Here is a 20,232-nt window from a genome sequence, read left to right as displayed (position 1 = left end):
ATCACTTAACCCGGAATACTTGCCCCCCTTGAATACTTATTTTTATTTACCTACTTTATTGTATCAAACAATGTGGTGATTCAATTGTGGTAAATAGGTGCATTTCTGATTTCCTTTTTCCTTTCTTTAATTAGAGGAATAAAGGAAGCTGCCTTTAACTGAGAGAGACCATATTGGCCTGCCTAGTTCAGCACAGTCTACAGCTGGGATCGCCAACCTTTTTGACCAGTGGGTACATTGGAATTGTCTTGCAGGCTGGTCACAAAATGGCTGCCGGCGGGGTGGGAGGCGCACATAGCACAAAATGGCTCACTCATAGAGAGAAGCTCTTTACACCTCTCTTCCACTCAGAAAAGATGGGAAGCTGGGTACCCAACCCTGACCTACAATGAAATGTGGACATGTTTAGGTGTGGGGTGTTCAATGCAAGAGAAGCTGAGCCAATGCAAACAGGAACTGAGCAGGAATTTACAGATAGGTAGCCGTGTTGGTCTGCCATAGTCAAAACAAAAAAAATTCCTTCCAGTAGCACCTTAAAGACCAACTAAGTCAGTTCTTGGTATGAGCTTTTGTGTGCATGCACACTTCTTCAGATATCTACCAAGAACTGACTTAGTTGGTCTTTAAGGTGCTACTGGAAGGAATTTTTTTTGTTTTGAGCAGGAATTTGTTTATGAAGTACAGTGGACGCTCGGGCTGCGAACGTGATCCATGCGGGAAGCACATTCACAACCTGCAGCGTTCGCAACCCTCAGTGGTGCGTCTGCGCGTGCGTGGGTCACGATTTGGTCTTCTGCGCATGTGCAAAGCGATTTAGCGCTTTTGTGCAAATGCGAAAACCTGTAAGTAACCCGTTCCAGTACTTCCGGGTTCGGCACGGTGCGCAACCCGAAATTGCGCTACTCAATGCGTCTGTAACCCGAGGTATGACTGTATCCCATTTGAGGGAATATTCACAGTGCCACAGGAGGTGCTTTTGAGCCCTCTAGTGCTCGTAGGTATCACGTTGACATTTCCTCTTCTACAATGACCAGCAGCCGTTTCCCAGGATTTAAGTTTTTTCCAGTCCTAGCTGGTGGACACGTTGTGGGGATTGAATCCTTGCGATCCAAAACATTCCATAGCCCATTGCTATACATGTGTATCAGTTAAGAGGGGACTGTAACTTACTACACCGAGGGTTGCCAACATGGCACCCATGGTGGTTTTCACTGGCACTGCAGACTCTTCCCCTCCTTTTTAAAGCAAGTCTCTAGGTCTCTTAGAGAGAAAGTTAAAGGCACAGGTATCTCCCAAGTGATTTCTGTGAAATGAGAGTGGCGTTGGAACCACCTTGCAAACAGCCTAATAGTAAAATAATTGTCATAATAACAGCGCTCGTCTCCAGTGTGCTCCTCGTGGGGTTCCCATCGGGGCATTTGGCTCTTCACTTTGGGCAGGCCGCATGTGGAACTATGTGGACAATGAAAAGACCCAGCATAAATCTTTATTTTAATTCAGTTCAGGATACCACACGTCCAGTTTGAATGTCCAGCGAGTGAACCCCATGCCATTGCTTCCAGGGGCACACAAGCAAATTTCACCTCACCCGTCCTGTTGCAGCCTGGCTCTGGTAAGAAGGGTCATGTTTTCCATAATGCTGACTAGCTCTCAACTCCTGGGCTTTAATTTAAATATATTAGCTATGTTGTTTCTCTCCTGCAGAGAGCTCTCCTCCGCTCCCGCCCCAACCCTAGGAAAAAGCCAGAGTGGAAATGGCCGGTGGATTTTGCCACAGGGCGCATGACGCGTCCGAGGAGAGTTTGCCTGTACTTGTCCCGCATTCTGCAGCATAATCAGCCGGCTGGCCTTGCAAAGGTGAAAGCCATCTCCGAAGCAGCTGCCTTGACTTCCACGAAATCTACCCTGAGGGGGAGAGTTTTGCGCCGGTTTTGGAAGTCAGGTGAACAATTAGAACGCAGGCAAAGGAATGGTCGGTTGTGTCTAAGAGAGTCAGCAGAAAACAAAAAACTCCTGATCCGAAAAGCCAGACAGGAAGAGGAAAGGGCATAGCCGGAGGCTGTACTGTGCCAGCTTGTCACATTCAGGAGATCAGGATGACAGGGCACAAAATCTGACTCTTAAATCTCAACAAGATGTAAAACCATCTCTGATGAATCAGGCTGGGGCCCTATGTAGCTCAGCAGAGGCGGCTGACAGTGCATAGTGCTGATTGGCCCCTGCAACTAAATTTATTTATTGTCGTGGGTTTTTTTTTAAGAAAGCAAAGAGATACCATATTTTTTGCTCTATAAGACTTACTTTTTCCCTCCTAAAAAGTAAGTGGAAATGTGTTTGCGTCTTATGGAGTGAATGCAGGCTGCACAGCTATCCCAGAAGCCAGAACAGCAAGAGGGATCGCTGCTTTCACTGCGCAGTGATCCCTCTTGCTGTTCTGGCTTCTGAGATTCAGATTTTTTTTCTTGTTTTCCTCCTCCGAAAACTAGGTGCCTCTTGTGGTCTGGTGCGTCTTATAGAGCGAAAAATATGGTATTTAAATAAATAAAAAATACAGCATGAAAAGGACATGAGGACATAGGAAGAAGGGTCCATTGGGCCCAGCATCTTCTAAGAGTGGCCAACCGGGTATCTCCAGGAAATTCGGGGAATGAAAGCAATAAGAGCCCTCCCTGCTGTCGTCCCCCGACCCCCGGGCAGCCAATATTCAGAGGAAGGTTAAACTGTAAACCTAGCTATCGTATCTCTGCTATATGCGAAAGGGATTGAAATTCTGTGTTTGAGAAAAGTTGGATGATATGGCCTGCGTTGTTAATTCTGTAGCTTAAGAAAAATTACAGGGGTTCTCTTGTTTTGCATATTTTCTTGCTAATTTAAGCTGCTTTGCATACTTTGCTTTCTGTTTCTGCTAATCATGCTAATCCGTTAATCACGGGGAAAGCGAAGGAGCTTCGCAGGCCACTGCAGTGAAGTGGCTGACAGAAGGATGAGGCACCATCCACTAAGAAGTCCCCTCATGGAAGCATCCTATTCATTTCAATAAACCTTTTATTATTGCTGTTCTTTTTAACATCATAGCTTTCCATAGATTACATCCCACATTTAGTCACTGAGACAGTGGCAGGGATGTTGTTTGGATTTTGTGCTTCGGACGTTGAAATAAAATGGTCCAGTCTTGGTTTAAAGAAGGAGGATTTGGAGTGGGTTACTTCTGAGGAAGAATTTGAGCAGCCATATTGAAGAGCGAATGTTAGCATCGAAGAATCGGAAAGCTCGTTTCCCCCCTCAATCCCTGTCATAAAACTCACTCGGTGGCCTTAGAGCAGAAATGGAGACTACCAAATGTTGCTTGACTCCTTTTAGCCACAGCAGGGATGATGGGAATTGTGGCTCAGAGGAAATAGCTCTGTTGGTTAAAGCATGGTGCTGAAAACGCCAAGGTTGCAGGTTCGATTCCCGTATGGGGCAGCTGCGTATTCCTGCATCGCAGTGGGTCGAACCAGATGATCCTCAGGCTCCCTCCCAATACGACACCTCTATGATTCTAGGATGCAGGTTCCCTATCCCTGTCTTAGACAAATCGCTTTGCCTCAGACTGGGTTAAACCACAGAGCCTAGGACTTGCTGATCAGAAGGTGGCCGGTTCAAATCCCCGCGACAGGGTGAGCTCCCATTGCTCGGTCCCAGCTCCTGCCAACCTAGCAGTTCAAAAGCACGTAAAAGTGCAAGTAGATAAATAGGTACCGCTCCGGCGGGAAGGTAAACGGCGTTTCCGTGCGCTGCTCTGGTTGGCCAGAAGCGGCTTAGTCATGCTGGCCACATGACCCGGAAGCTGTACGCCGGCTCCCTCGGCCAATAAAGTGAGATGAGCGCCACAACCCCAGAGTCAGTCACGACTGGACTTAATGGTCAGAGACATGTTTTGTTTCATCTGGGGCAGGTGAAGGCGTCCGGTTATGCTGATGGAGATGCGCCATGGCGTTTCTTCTCTCTGCGCTCCTCCCAGCAGTCATGACTAAGGTGCTTATATAACCAATGTAGTCCTGGCTTGTATGGCTAATACCTGGAGGGTGACAAATGCCCCGTCATGTCTGTTTCCTGCAGTGGCTGGGTGTGCTGGGAGTTCCAATGAGACATAGGCCTTGTGGGATTGAGTCTGGGCAACATAATAGGATGGTTGCTTACCAGACATGTAAATTTGTAGAGGCAACAGTCAATCTCTCTTTGCAGGGAACTTGCTGCTCTGTGAAGAAAATCTTCTTCTTTGGCGATCACTCGTAGCTGAGTAAGATTGTCTTCCATAAACACGGTTTTAACAGTGAGTCCGTAAGTGACCGTGGAGGCTAATTCTGGATCCACACGTCCTTCCACAGTGGGGACATAGGTTTCTGGGCGGGAGTTAATCACGGTGAGGGTTTGCCAAGCGTGGCTTCCTCTCCCTTTCATCCTGAGTTTGAGCGTCTTCAAAATCTTTGGTAAAGGCTGATCTCCAATTGTAGCGCTTACAGGCCCGTGTTTCCCAGTAGTCGGTGTTTATACTCCATTTTTAAAGATTTGCCTTGAGAGAGTCTTTAAACCTCTTTTGTTGGCCACTGGCATTATGCTTTCCATTTTTAAGTTTGGAATAGAGTAGTTGCTTTGGAAGACGATCACCAGGCATCCGCACAACATGACCGGTCCAACGAAGCTGATGTTGAAGAATCATTGCTTCGGCACTGGTGATCTTTGCTTCTTCCAGTAAACTGGCATTAGTTTGCCTGTCTTCCCAAGTGATGTGTAAATTCTTAGAGGCAAAAGTCAATCCCTGTTTGCAGGGAACTTGTTGCTCTGTGAAGGAAATAGGGGACGCGGGTGGCGCTGTGGGTTAAACCACAGAGCCTAGGACTTGGCGACTAGAATCCCTGTGACGGGGTGAGCTCCCATTGCTTGGTGCCTGCTCCTGCCAACCTAGGAGTTCAAAAGCACATCAAAGTGCAAGTAGATAAATAGGTATCACTCTGGTGGGAAGGTAAACGGCGTTTCCGTGTGCTGCTCTGGTTTGCCAGAAGCAGCTTAGTCATGCTGGCCACATGACCCGAAAGCTCTACACTGGCTCCCTCGGCCACTAAAGCAAGATGAGCGCCGCAACCCCAGAGTCATCCGCGACTGGACCTAATGGTCAGGAGTCCCTTTACCTTTACCTTTAACAACTCCGAGCACCATTAACAAATGAATTATTTGAGGGAAGCCATGACTGTTTAAAGCAGGATGGTACTGCTTTAAATGTATAGTGCAGATGAGACAGGGATTCAAACCTCTATAGGCAGATACCACGATGTTGACCTCTTACAGTCACTCATGGAGAGCACAATGGTAAGACTAGCTGGTGGTATTTGATGGAAAGATGTCAATGAGTGGACTGGCTCTTTCTGTGCTGTTCCTCATGGGGGTGGTATCCAGTTCTTTCAGGCTGCCCCCAAAGTGTTTCTGTCATAGATCAGGATGTACTGGCAGATCTTTGAGTGATCTGCAGTTGGTCAGCTAATGACTTTCCCCACTTTAATTAGGCTACTCAAGAAGACTAACTAGAAACGGGCTTTTGCATGAAAACTCAGTTCTGTTTTGCTGCTGAGGACAAAATTCCTAAGATCAGAATATGCTCAGAGACACCCTGTTCTTTCATTCTAAATGTAGGTCTTTTGCACCTGGCTCCGTTTGGTAGATCTTTAGAATTCCAGTAAGAAAACAAAGTAGATCTAAGATAAGCTTGCTCTAGATCTAGGTACACAATCCATTGGGGTGTTGTTTTGTTCCAAGTATCCAACCCAGCAGAAATGAACAGGAGCTGCACAAACAGCACTGCAATTAATTCTGTGCCAAGGCGATTCTATAACTTGAACAAGTTTATGCAAATTAAACAGATGTAGATATGGCTGCTTGTTTTGTATAATTGATTCTGCCTCTGTTAGTCATGCGGAGAGGAGGGATTGAACTAAGCCCATTTCACACTGACTGCTGAAATCCTGCTTAGTTCCCCAATCTTTCCAAACTGCTTCACTTACTTGAGGACTAGAAACTAGATTTTCTAAAAGGGAGGGCAGGGAGTACATAAACTGAGATTGTCCGCATGCTGAATTCTGTGCTCCCTGGCTGTAAATGCAGATCTGACCTACAGTACATTGCTGTCACACAAGTTCCAGTGCCTGGCCACTCCTCTGAGCACTTGTACCAGCTTTCAGTCATGGGGGAATTTCAGCACAAGAGGGCAGGTGGTTTCTCAAATCGTAAGAAGAAGAAGAGGAGGAGGAGGAGTTTGGATTTGATATCCCACTTTATCACTACCCAAAGGAGTCTCAAAGCAGCTAACAATCTCTTTTCCCTTCCTCCCCCACAACAAACACTCTGTGAGGTGAATGGGGCTGAGAGACTTCAGAGAAGTGTGACTGGCCCAAGGTCACCCAGCAGCTGCATGTGGAGGAGCGGGGAAGCGAACCCGGTTCACCAGATTACGAGACTACCGCTCTTAACCACTACACCACACTGGCCCTCTTGTGCTGAAATTCCCCCATCACCGAAAGCTGGTGCAAGTGCTCGGGCTCACCCACATCTCCCATTGTCCCACTATTCTTTCATTTGTCCTTATATTTCTAGGCACGACTCCGAAAGAGCCTTTCTCTTGCCTTGCCACTCTCCCCAGGAAATCTCGGTTTCCTACTGAATCACAACAAACTTCAACCTGCCGAAAAAAATGGCGGACGCTTGTTCCGATTCAGCAGCAAACAGCAGGTTTTCCCGAGAAAGGCGGCGGCACAAAGGAATAACCTCTTCTGGAAATCACGGGACAAACGAGAGTGTGGATGAGTCTCAGCTTCACTTCAAGGGACATAAAAGCAGGACATAAAAGAAGAAGGATCTGGTGCAGCTGCCATGAGCATTCCTTGATGGAATGGTGGCTCTGAACACTTCTGCAACTAACTTTCTTCTTATCTGCAAATGCATCAAATATTTGTTAATAAAATAATCCCAGCGAAACATGTCCCCACCCAACATTGCACAAATGAAAATAGGGCTGCTCTTGAATATGCGGTTACACCCCTGTTATTTCCCCAAGGATCGTTCTCTGACTTGCTCTCTCTTTCCCAACCCCACTATGCACTGCTGAAGGTTCTTCTTCAGCAGCTAGTCAGCTAATTTACAACACACTCCTTTATTTTCCAGCGTGTTCAGTGGGGCTCGCTTCCTAGCAAATGCGTGTTAAGATTGTATCCTGATTTGCTCAGGCCTACATGGCCTTCTGAAGCAGGAGTGTTGATAGGCTGTGTACATGCTCAGCCTTTAAAGCACACTCGAAACCAATTCTTTCCCTGAATGAATTATGGGTACTATAGTTCACCCATCACAAAGTTACAATTCCCAGAAAGCCTCGGCAAACTACGGCACCCAGAATTCCTTCTGGGAATGGATGTGCTTTGACGGCACTTAAAAGGTACAGCGTGTATGAAATGACAATTTTGTTCAACCAAGTAACATCTGGTGAGATGCTCAAGGCCAGAATGGTTCTGGTTGTGGCCATTATGGAGTACAATCGTACCTTGGAAGTCATACGGCTTAGATCCCGAACGTTTTGGCTCCTGAACGTTGCAAACCCGGAAGTGACTGTTCCGGTTTGCGAACTATTTTTGGAAGCCAAACGTCCGACGGGGGTTCCGATTGGCTGCAGGAGCTCCCTGCAGCCAATCGTAAGCCACGCTTTGGTTTCCGAACGTTTTGGAAGTCGAATGGACTTGCGGAATGGATTCCATTTGACTTCCAAGGTACGACTGTAATTTAATCATGAGTTGGAAAAACCCAAGATGAGGCTCATCTTGGAATCTCAGTGTCCAGTTCCCATCCAATTTTGAAACCATACACAACCCTGCTTAGCTTTGCAAATGTGCTTGCATTTTTATCACTCAGAAGCATTTAAAATGTGCTCAGGCAGTTATCGGGGTGGGCGGTGGGTGGGAGAGAAAATAAAGGAATAGAAGCCCTGCAGCAGCTATTGGACCATGCGCCTCCATTTACCTGCACATGTGCTACAATATCAGGGCACCTCTCCCAGAGTTTTAAAGTCAAAGACACGAGAAACTCAGGTCCAGAACTCTGGAGCTTGTGTGAAATTTTCAAGAAGGCACCCAAACTTCTCCCCTGAAAAAGGTGCTTCAGGTTGTTGATAATAATAATAATAATAATAATAATAATAATAATAATAATAATAATAATAATTTATTATTTATACCCCGCCCATCTGGCTGGGCTTCCCCAGCCACTCTGGGCGGCTTCCAAAAGAATATTAAAATACTGTGATACACCAAACATTAAAAGCTTCCCTAAACAGGGCTGCCTTCAGATGTCTTCTAAAAGTCTGGTTGTTGTTGTTCTCTTTGACATCTGGTGGGAGGGCGTTCCACAGGGCGGGTGCCACTACCGAGAAGGCCCTCTGCCTGGTTCCCTGTAACTTGGCTTCTCGCAGTGAGGGAACCACCAGAAGGGCCTCGGTGCTGGACCTCAGTGTCCGGGTAGAACGATTGGGGTGGAGACGCTCCTTCAGGTTTCAGGTTAAGAATGGATCTCCGGAACGAATTAAGTTCTTAACCCTTCAGACGCTCCTTCCGGTTTCAGTTTCAGGTTAAGAACGGACCTCCGGAATGAATTAAGTTCTTAACCCGAGGTACCACTGTAAAATCAAACAACAGCAGTGATTTACTAGCCACAGACTCCGGTGGGGGGGATAGTCCCTGGCAAATAAATGCCAACTGGGGGAGCCCATAGTGAATCGGGGTGGTGGTGCTCGCACCTCAAATTGATGGCAGGGGTAGATGGAGGCTTGGAAAACTGGTTGCTAAACACAGTATCTCTCCGAGTTCCTGGAAAGGGATTCCAAAGAGAGGGAGGGGGAGAGAGGGAGCAGGAATGGGATTGCCCTAGATTCCCCCACCCCCCCTTTTGGCGAGAGGGGAAAATGAGTCGGGGGGGGGGCTGCTGCTAACTAGAGAGGCCGGCCCTTGCGACCAAAAGAGCGCACGTCTCCCTTTATCAATGGCCATAATGCCCTCCATGACTCAAAGGCGGCTGTGAAAAGCGCAGGCCTGGTTCAAACTTCCTTGGGGTCTCCATGGGAACTGGCCCTGCGGGGGGGGGGGGGAGGCTTTTCTCACTTTCCTCCTTTTCCTCTTTTGTCGATGGTGGTTGTTGTTGTTTGTGTCATTAAAACTTCCTTTCTCAAGGAACTGGGAGTGAGCCTCTTCTTGGCCTCTGTTACAGACTCCCCTTGCCCTCCTTTCCCGCTGTTGCTGATCACAGTCCGACCTGCAGCCTGAACGCAACGGGGGCTAGAATTGTATTTATGACACTTTTAAAGTATTCAAACCGCTCTGCCAGGCCTGTCCCCTATTCCCGACCATTAGAGACAGGGTGTCGTTCTTTGTGAAACCATTCCCAGTACGCCATCCTCGAGGCAGGTGGACATGTTCTGTTTGGATTTTATTTCTGACAGGGCTCCTTCAGCACATTTCACAGCTGCACAATGACAGGTAGATGTTCAACAGGGAAAGCTTTCCCCAATACTGAGATGGGGGGAAACTCAATCATGTCGATTTCTGCGGCTGGTTGTGTGGCATTCCCTCCAACATTTTTCTGATGGAAATAGGGACATTGAATTTAACAACAACAACATTTATAACCTGCCCATTTGAGTTTAATATATTTTATTAAATTTCTGTTTTACATTTTATAACATTCACTTAAAGGTAAAGGGACCCCTGACCATTAGGTCCAGTTGTGGCCGAATTTGGGGTTGTGGTGCTCATCTTGCTTTATTGGCTGAGGGAGCCAGCGTACAGCTTCCGGGTCATGTGGCCAGCATGACTAAGCCGCTTCTGGAAAACCAGAGCAGTGCACGGAAATGCCATTTACCTTCCCGACACAACGGTACCTATTTATCTACTTGCATTTCGGTGTGCTTTCGAATTGCTAGGTTGGCAGGAGCAGGGACCGAGCAACAGGAGCTCACCTCGTCACGGGGATTCGAACCGCCGACCTTCTGATCAGCAAGCCCTTGGCTCTGTGGTTTAACCCACAGCACCACCCGCGTCCCAATATTCACTTAAACAACCTTAAATTATCAATGGATTCCCTTCCTTTCTTTCCATGTAGGTAGCCTTGTTGGTCTGCTGTAGTTGAAACAAAAAAAAATAAATCCTTCCAGTAGCACCTTAAAGACCAACTAAGTTTGTTATTGGTATGAGCTTTCGTGTGCATGCACACTTCTTCAGATATGTACCAATAACATACCAATAACAAACTTAGTTGGGGTCAACGATGGACTATACACACACAAGACGTAACCGGCTGTATGTTTGAAAAAATAATATATACTATTCATTGTATTGAATTGTAGATTTCAACAGAAGTAGCTCATAAAGTTGAACGGAAAAAGTAGAAGACCCAGTGGATCAGTTCATTCTCTAATCAGTTTATACATAAGGTCCATATATGTGAAAATGTCTATTCCACCTGTGTTCATAGAGTCCAACAATCCACACGAAAGGTTGTTGCAGTTCCACAGAATCCTTTCACAAAGACAAGGATTTCTGGAATATTAGCCTTGTTTCGCCGTCCTAGGCTTCATCAGTAGTACAAACACATATATGATATCACAGGACAGTGGATCTTATAGCATAGTGGTAGCTGCTGTAGATTGACTGGCACTAGATTCGGGGCAGAAAAAAGGGAGTATTACTTTGCACAATCCCATAATTCATTTGCGGCCATCGCTGCCACAAGATGTGGCGATGGCTACTGGCTTAGCCTTAAAAGGGCACTAGGCGAATTAATGAAGTCTGTCGACAACCATGGTAGCTAAGTGGAGCATCTATGTTCAAGTGCAGTATATCTCTGAATCCTTCCTCTTGTCTTCATGCTCTGCTTGTGAACATCCTGGCAGCATTTGGTCAGGCACTACTGGAGACAAGATGCCTGATCCTTTGGGGATTGCAACGTATAAAGGGGGGAAAGCACACAGGTTTTTAAAAAGTTATTTTTAAAAAAGCAACGACCCCCAGTTGTGCAGTCCACTTTCTAGCCAGAGGAAGGACCTTGAGAATTTGCAGTGAGATTTTATTTGGGAGGGTACAGTGCCACTAGGTGGATTCTGTGATGAATTGAATAATCAAACTTTTTGTTTCTTGAGTGCGGCGATATTGCCATCTGGTGGAGAAGACGAGAGTCCTACTTTAAAGAAGATTAGCGAAAGGAACTTGGCAAACCAGAAATGAGGACTAAAATAGAGAAGAATAGAAAGGAAAAGAGGTTGTGATTGAGGAGGGGGGAGGTCTCCTTAATCTCATTGCATAATATGGGGGGGGGGGACATAATTTTAAAATCCTATCTCATATCTTATGACAGGGTAACGAAAAGGCGACCTCCTGATGTTTTGGACTGCCACTCCCATCAGTCCAAGTCAGCATGAACAAGAGCCAGGCATGATGGGATTTGTAGTCCCAAACCGCTGAAGGACACCCAGTTGACCACACCCGCCTTATGGACTATGTAAGATACAGCTGATCAGTTTGAAGGCCATGGGCTGGATTGGGACCCTGAAACAACCACAGCCAGCCACCAGCAAGCTAAACCAGATTAAAAAAAAAAAAAATGTGGAGTTGCATTTGTTTTGTTTGTTTTTTTGGAAGACTGCTGCGTGTGTGTTTTTTTTAGGAAAAGCAGCAATGAGTCGTACATTTCTTTTCTTTTTTTAATTTTTTTTAATTCAAAGTTATAACAAGGCATATTATCCAAAAACATATCCTTATTTTCCTTCTATTTTTCCTCCCCCCCCCACTCCACGGAACCCCCCCACCCACCCACCGACTTCCCTCAGTTCCAGTCTTTGGTTTCTCCAATAATGCTGTTTTCTGCATGTTACAAAGTTGTATAGATCCTCAAACTGTTTACCTGATTATTATCAGTAAAAAAATTGTGAATGCTTATTCAAAACCTGCCAAGGAGTCCAGTTCGCTTTGTTGCGTCTTCAGATACTTTGTGAAAGGTTCCCTTAAAGTCACAGTTATCCTTGTCCTGTAGCTTTTATGTCAATTTTGCCAGTTCTGCATAGTCCACCAATTTTTCTTGCCATGATTCTTTAGTTGGGGTTTCTTCAGTCTTCCATCCTTGTGCTACCAGACCTCTCGCGGCCGTTGTAGCATACATGAAAATGTTTTTCAATTTTTGGGGCAGGTCGTACATTTCATGAAATGTAACCGCATTGGTCTGTCTCTCTGTCTTTCTGTCTGTCTGTCTTTGATATCCTGAAACTCATGGGAATAAATATTTGGAGAATATTTGGTGAATTTCCACCAGTTTCACCGCCTGCAAATAGGATGCAGAATTTTGGGGAGGGCTTTTTTCACATAGTTTTCAAATGCCACCTAGGGCCATCTTTGCTTTCCCTCATATTCCAGGGATTATGGAAGATGTTTAGGTGCCAAACCAGCACTCGAGATCAGCATTTGCCCAGGCAGCAGTTAGAGGTGAGGAGGGTGTCAGGAGCTAGGCCACGGTGGAACTGGGTTAGAGCAACGGAACAAGCTAATAATAATAATAATAATAATAATAATAATAATAATAATAATAATTTTATTATTTGTACCCCGCCCATCTGGCTGGGTATCCCCAGCCTCTCTGGGCGTCTTCCAACAAAGACCAAAAATACACTAAGATGACACACATTAAAAACTTCCCTGAACGGGGCTGCCTTCAGATGTCTTCTGAATGTCAGGTAGTTGTTTATCTCTCTGACATCTGATGGGAGGGCGTTCCACAGGGCAGGCGCCACTACCGAGAAGGCCCTCTGCCTGGTTCCCTGTAGCTTTGCTTCTCGCAATGAGGGAACGAACCGCCATTTTACTTTTAAAAGACAACTGAAGGCAGCCCTCTTTAGGGAGGTTTTTAATGTCTAATGCTGTATTGTTTTTAATATTCAGTTGGAAGCCGCCCAGAGTGGCTGGGGAAACCCAGCCAGATGGGCAGGGAAGGAAGGAAGGAAGGAAGGAATAAATAATAACAATAATTTATTTATACCTTCCCCTCTGGCTGGGTTTCCCCAGCCACTATGGGCGGCTCTCAACAGAATTAAAAGCACAATAAAACATCAGGTTACATACGCTTCAGGTTACAGACTCCGCTAGCCCAGAAATAGTGCTTCAGGTTAAGAACTTTGCTTCAGGATGAGAACAGAAATCGTGCCCTGATGGCGTGGCGGCAGTGGGAGGCCCCATTAGCTAAAGTGGTGCTTCAGGTTAAGAACAGTTTCAGGTTAAGTACGGACCTCCGGAACAAATTAAGTACTTAACCCGAGGTATAACTGTAGTTGTTTATTTCCTTGACATCTGATGGGAAGGCGTTCCACAGGACGGGCGCCACTACCAAGAAACCCCTCTGCCTGCTTCCTTGTAACCTCACTTCTTGCAGTGAAGGTACCACCAGAAGGCCCTCGATGCTGGACCTCAGTGTCCAGGTTGGACAATGGGGGTGGAGATGCTCCTTCAGGTATACTGGGCTGAGGCCATTTAGGGCTTTAAAGGTCAGCACCAACACTTTGAATTGTGCTTGGAAACATACTGGGTGCCAATGTAGGTCTTTCAGGACCGGTGTTATAAGGAAATCAGGTCAGCCAATGTGCTTGGATCACAGCTGGATTAGTGCAATGAGTGCTACCTGAAGCTGCTGTTGAAAAGCGTCTGGGAACTTCAGCCAGTCCAGAACATGTTGACCGGACCCAGCTGTTGGGATCTTCCTACCCACTTGGAGATTTTTGAAGCACAAATCAGCATGTAGGTGCTTTGAAATCAAATCAAATCAAAAAAATATAAATCCCATGACTTCCTTAATAGGCAACTTCGCCTGTTTACAATCCACTTCTAGGCCCAGTTCAAAATGCAGGTTTCTGTCCAGTCATGGCAAAGCGGAGCTCTTGTCAGCTAGGTGTAAGTCCAACAGTTAGTCTGGGGCAGAAGAAGAGGATGGACGAGGTTCAGTCGCTGAGGAAGAGGATTCTTAAAAATAAAGAAATTGGGATTGGAGGTAGGACCCTGGACAGAGCCCAGGGAGCAGACAACTTATTCTGACAAGAATCTGGACTCCAGTGAGCCATTCTGTTTGTTGGTTAACTGTTCTAATAGGGTGGTTTCCCATACACTGTGGCTCTGATAGGTCTCCCCTTTATCACACACACCACACAAGAATTCCACCGCTACAGAATATGAATTGATGTGGCTTATCTGACTCAGCAATACCCTGCTTTCCAGGATGCGGGTGGCGCTGTGGTCTACAACAGGGAGCCTCTTGGGTTCACCGATCAGGTGGTCAGCAGAACAAATCCCTCTGATGGGGTGAGCTCCTGTTGCTCTGTCCCAGCTCCTGCCAACCTAGCAGTTTGAAAGCACACCAGTGCAAGTAGATAAATAGGTACAGCTGTGGCGAGAAGGTAAACGGTGTTTCCGTGCGCTCTGGTTTCCATCATGGTGTCCTGTTGCGCAAGAATCGCTTTAGTCATGCCGGCCACATGACCTGGAAAGCTGTCTGTGGACAAACGCTGGCTCCCTCGGCCTGAAAGTGAGATGGGCGTCACAACCCCATAGTCTCCTTTGACTGTACTTAACTGTCCAGGGGTCCTTTACCTTTAAGGTAAAGGTAAAGGGACCCCTGACCAATAGGTCCAGTCGTGGCCGACTCTGGGGTTGCAGTGCTCATCTCGCTTTATTGGCCGAGGGAGCTGGCGTACAGCTTCCGGGTCATGTGGCCAGCATGACTAAGCCGCTTCTGGCGAACCAGAGCAGTGCATGGAAACGCTGTTTACCTTCCCGCCGGAGTGGTACCTATTTATCTACTTGCACTTTGACGTGCTTTTGAACTGCTAGGTTGTCAGGAGCAGGGACCAAGCAACGGGAGCTCACCCCATCGCGGGGATTCAAACAGCCGATCTTCTGATCGGCAAGTCCTAGGCTCTGTGGTCTAATCCACAGCACCACCCGCGTCCCACCCTTTACCTTTACCTGTTGGTTAACTGTTCTAATAGGGCAGTTTCTCATACATTTTGGTGCCAGTGGTCTATATTCACTCCTGATAGGTCTCCCCTGTATCACATACACAGTGCAAGATTATCCCCTGCTACAGCATACAAATTGATATGGCTTATCTGACTCAGCAATGCCCCGCTTCTCCATACAAACAAACCACACTGCAAGCAACTGAACGCAAGCAACCAAGCTTTGAACCTGCCAATCTCTCGCAATGCATATAAAGTGGTACCTTGGTTTAAGAACAGCTTAGTTTATAAACATCTTGGATTAAGAACGCTGCAAACCGGGAAGTAGGTGTTTTGGTTTGTGAACTTTGCCTCGGAAGCAGAACGTGTTGAGTGTTTTCCATTTGTAAACTGAGTCATCCGCTGCTATGGGAAAGCACGCCTTGGTTTAAGAACACTTTGGTTTAAGAACGGACTTCCGGAACGGATTAAGTTCGTAAACCAAGGTACCACTGTATATATAATGACCTACCCACGTGATTTTGTCACAAAAACCCTGTGCAAATACTGCACAATAGAACGAAGGATCACAATCTTTCCCCATATCTCCTCCCTTTCCGCCCAGCTGCATAATGTATATGACGACAGAATCTCGTGTAGAATGCGAATGAACTGCAAAAAATACTCAATGAATTGAAAGTGGAGACACTATGTGTACTTTTCTTTGTTTGTTTTGAAAATTTATTTGGTTTTTCAAATTAAAATTTTACAGAGATATATCCAACATAAATCATAAAATTAAGATTCCAAGGAATCTCCTGGACTTCCATCCTCCCCTTTTTGGATCCTATTATTAATCATTTCCTCCTACATCTTTTATGATAATCCAAATTCTTTTTAAAAAAAATATATTTATTAGGTTTTTACAAAAAAGAAAAGTACATCACCGTCACAAAAGTAAAAAGAAAGTAAAAAGAAATAAAACATAATCAAGAAATACACATAGAACAGATCAAAACACTAGAATATAGAATACAGTAAAGAAAAATTCCACCCAACTAGATACAAAACATAAAAACTCCAGCTTTTAAATTCATACTTGTCAGGACTGCCGCTAGGTCCCAGCTCACAGAGGACCAACGCCCAGTGGATGTTATATACAAAAGTCTTTATTAAAGTTTAGTTTCCATTTCCAAGCTCTGGGCGCGCAGACCCACGTCTTGACGCTAGACCGGCTAAGTCCCCTCTGACTCACTGCTCCACCCACACCAGTTTAAGATTCTAGCCCGGCTCCACCTCTTGCGCTGCTCTTTCCTGCGCTGGGTCCTTCTGCCCTCTGGGGTTCCCTCCTTCCTGGACTCCTCTGACGCTGAGCCTCCTGAGTCTTGCCCCTCCCTCCGGCGGGCTTTAGGACCTGGCTCCCTTCCCGGGCTCCCCGCTGTGCCGCGCTCCTGTACATTTGAACTTGGCACGCGCGCCCAGCCGGTGACTTTCCTTCTGACCGTTTCCCCGCTTCCTGATGTGGGCGTTGCCAAACCTGACTCCTCTCCTCCCTCTGGTGGTGAGGACACTGGTCCCGACTCCTGGGACTCCCCCTCCCCACTGCGCTCTGGTGGAGACGCTGGTCCTGATCTCAAACTGCTGCTCAGGGACTCCCCGCTGGCCCCTTCCTCCTGGGGCTTCCCCCCTGGAGCCCCCTTCGCTCTGGCCACCGGCGCTCCCTTCTGTGAGTCCTCCGATTCGCTAGAGAGGCTTGTGGAATAACTCTGGCCACTGTCACTGCCTGCGCCCCCCTCGTACTCCTCCTCCTCACTCTCCATTTGCTCCCCCTCCTGTGTCTCTCCTTCTGAACCCCTGACAATACTTATTTAACTTCTTTTCTTGACTTCCTCACGCCTCCCTTTTTTGTGTTCCTCTTTACCCAATCAGATACAGCAAATCCTTACCCTCTTTCAGATCTCATTTCTAATTATTAAGTTCATTCTATTATGTCACCAATCTTTCCTCCTCATACTTAAACACCTTTATAATATTATTTACTTCCGACATAATATAACTTTAGTCTTTCCTCCTTTTCTGTTGCATTTTGCATACTTTTTAAAGCTATATCACTAATGCCATATTATTTCCAAATCCAACATTATTTTAACATTCATAAACTTTGCAGTGTTTCTGCAGATAATCTTTAAACTTCTTCCAGTCCTCTTCCACTGATTCTTCTCCCAGGTCTCGGATTCTGCCAGTCATTTCTGCCAACTCCATATAGTCTATCACTTGCATCTGCCATTCTTCCAAGTTGGGCAAATCTTGTGTCTTCCAAATTCTTTACCTCTTCCACTACGTCCAGAATTCAACCTTAAACTACAAGTGATATTCCAATCCTACTAACAATTTTAACTGTTTACAATGGTCTTTAAGATAAGTTATAAATCTTCCCCATTCCGTATTAAAATTTTGGTCTTTCTGACTTCTGACTCTTAATGTTTGTTATACAAGAAAACCTTTAGTAAAAACCTTTTTTTTTAAGGTGGGAGCTAAGGGTACGTGGGGTGTGTGTGTGAATTGATGATGAACATCCGAACATCTTTAATAAAAAGTGTGTTGTTGTTGTTGTTGTTGTTGTTGTTGTTAAAAAGGGCCCATCTGTGCTAACTGAGCTGGACTACCCATTTTACGGTAGGTTCTGCCTCTTTGCAAAAAAAGTGCAGGAACTTAAATGGATGCCAAGTCTTCTGGTACTTCTCCATAATCTCACGTCGGGCACACTTGTTGTGTTGGTGAGCTGGATCAGTGATGCACAGTGAGAACACCGCCCGCCCAGTGGAATGAGGTTTGAGGCCTGCAGTCTCTGGGGTCCACAATCCAGAGTCCTTGGGTCTGGGGGGGGGGCCTCTGGTTGTTGGGCTCTGGTTGTTGGGCTGCCCTATTTGTTGGTGTCAAAATCATGGCTGGACTTGGGAGTCCTGACAGTATTGACCTTTATTTATGGGAATGTAGGAATAAAGACACCCGAGGACACCAAAACCTGCATTCCTGTACCCGTGAAAATCTACGAAAGCAAATATATATATATATATATATATATAATCTCGCTGTATCTTAGAAATATATCACAGCAGTTGACCAGAGCAGAATAAAGGTAAAGGTACCCCTGCCCGTACGGGCCAGTCTTGACAGACTCTGGGGTTGTGCGCCCATCTCACTCAAGAGGCCGGGGGCCAGCGCTGTCCGGAGACACTTCCGGGTCACGTGGCCAGCGTGACATCGCTGCCCTGGCGAGCCAGAGCCGCACATGGAAACGCCGTTTACCTTCCCGCTGGTAAGCGGTCCCTATTTATCTACTTGCACCCGGAGGTGCTTTCGAACTGCTAGGTTGGCAGGCGCTGGGACCGAGCAGCGGGAGCGCACCCCGCCGCAGGGATTCGAACCGCTGACCTTTCGATCGGCAAGTCCTAGGTGCTGAGGCTTTAACCCACAGCGCCACCTGCGTCCCTTTCACAGCAGTTTACAATGATATAAAAGCATAAAACCACACAGTAAAATAAAAAAAGAATTAAAAACAAGAGCAAAAGAATTAAAAACAAACTTCAGAAGCTCACTGTAAGGGATGGACTCTTAAATGCCTGTATAGACCTGGCTTACTAGGTGTTGTTCAATTTTTCAACTTTCAAATTGCAAAAATGAAGGATGCTAAAAAGTTGTAACATGGCTTGGGAATTGAAAAGATATTTTGATGAAAATAGTATAATTTAGTTTTGCTTGGTAAGTAAAATGTGTGTAAAATTGCAATCATTTAAAATGATTACCACAAAAATACCTTGTATATTATGATTATTTAGCACGACATTTTCAGAAGGTAAAATTAAAATTATTTGGTTTTCTGAAAGCAGTTTACGCGCTGCTTCATCAAACACAGACTTACCAAGCTAAATATTGTCGGAGCACAAAAATAATAGCATGTCTGAATGCCTCATATCCAAAACCACTCTCTGAAGAAATTTGCAAAAATTAAGTTCCCCCCCTAAGATGACACATCCTACTAGTTGGGCTAAGGTGATATCTGGTTTTCAACATCCTCATATATCACCATCTAGACATCACAATATACCAGTTGGACTTCAGGAGACAGAAGAGCAATGTTCAGCCACTTTTGATTGATAGGGTCCGTGTGGAGAGGGTAACAACATTCAGATTTTTGGGCATTGAATTACAAGAGGATCTGTCCTGGAGTGTCAACACAAGGGGGCTTGTGAAGAAGGCGCAGCAGAGACTGTACTTTTTGAGAATTCTAAGGAAAAACCATCTTCCGCAGAAACTCCTGCTTGCCTTCTATCACTGTGCCATTGAGAGCGTGCTCACTTATGGCTTATGTGTGTGGTACGGAAGCTGTACTACCCAGAACAGGATGGTGTTGTGCAGAGTTGTTAAGGCAGCAGAGAGCATTGTTGGCTGCCCACTCTCCACCTTAGAGCAGATTTATGCCACAAGGTGCCATAGGAAGGCACTGGACATAGTAAAAGATCCATCGCATCCTGGTCACTGTCACTTCGAGCTCCTGCTGTCGGGACGGAGATATAGGACGATGAAGACAAGAACAAGTCGTTTTAAGAACAGCTTCTTCTCCAGAGCGATCTCGGCCCTGAATGGGAAGCCTGGACTTTGAAAGTCATCTAATCTTCCTTGCGGTATTATACTGTATTGTTTTAATTAGTGTTTCTATAGTTGTTTTGATTTTGTGTGGAGTGCCCTACCTGGGTGGATGGAGCAGCCAAGTAATTTTGTGGTCCCCGAGAGGGGGCAATGACAATAAAGATATTATTATTATTATTATTATTATTATTATTATTATTATTATATATCACAATGTCTGAAATAAGGACGGAGCTATGTAGAGGCATCGGCTGGCTTCACGGTTTTTCCTGCATCGTGAGTTGCTGCCCCCTACATTACGCAGGGGACGCCTGAGCAAGCAGAGTTAACAGGCTGAAGGAATTGAGAGAAGCATTGGTTTGCTTCCCTGTTTTTCCCACATTGTGATTTTTGCATAGGGCACACACACACACAATTGTGATTCACAAAATATTGCCAGGTCAAAAATTATGAAACCGATATCACGATAAGGACTTCAAACCAGTTTTGGACGATAGATCAATATATTGCCCAGCCCTACATACTAGCCTATGCATAGGCCTGGC

The sequence above is a fragment of the Podarcis gaigeae genome (assembly GCF_964106915.1).
Source record: "Podarcis gaigeae genome assembly, chromosome: 13".
In the NCBI taxonomy this organism is placed as follows: domain Eukaryota; kingdom Metazoa; phylum Chordata; class Lepidosauria; order Squamata; family Lacertidae; genus Podarcis; species Podarcis gaigeae.
The sequence above is the reverse complement of the archived record's forward strand: the minus strand, read 5'-3'. Positions refer to the sequence as shown.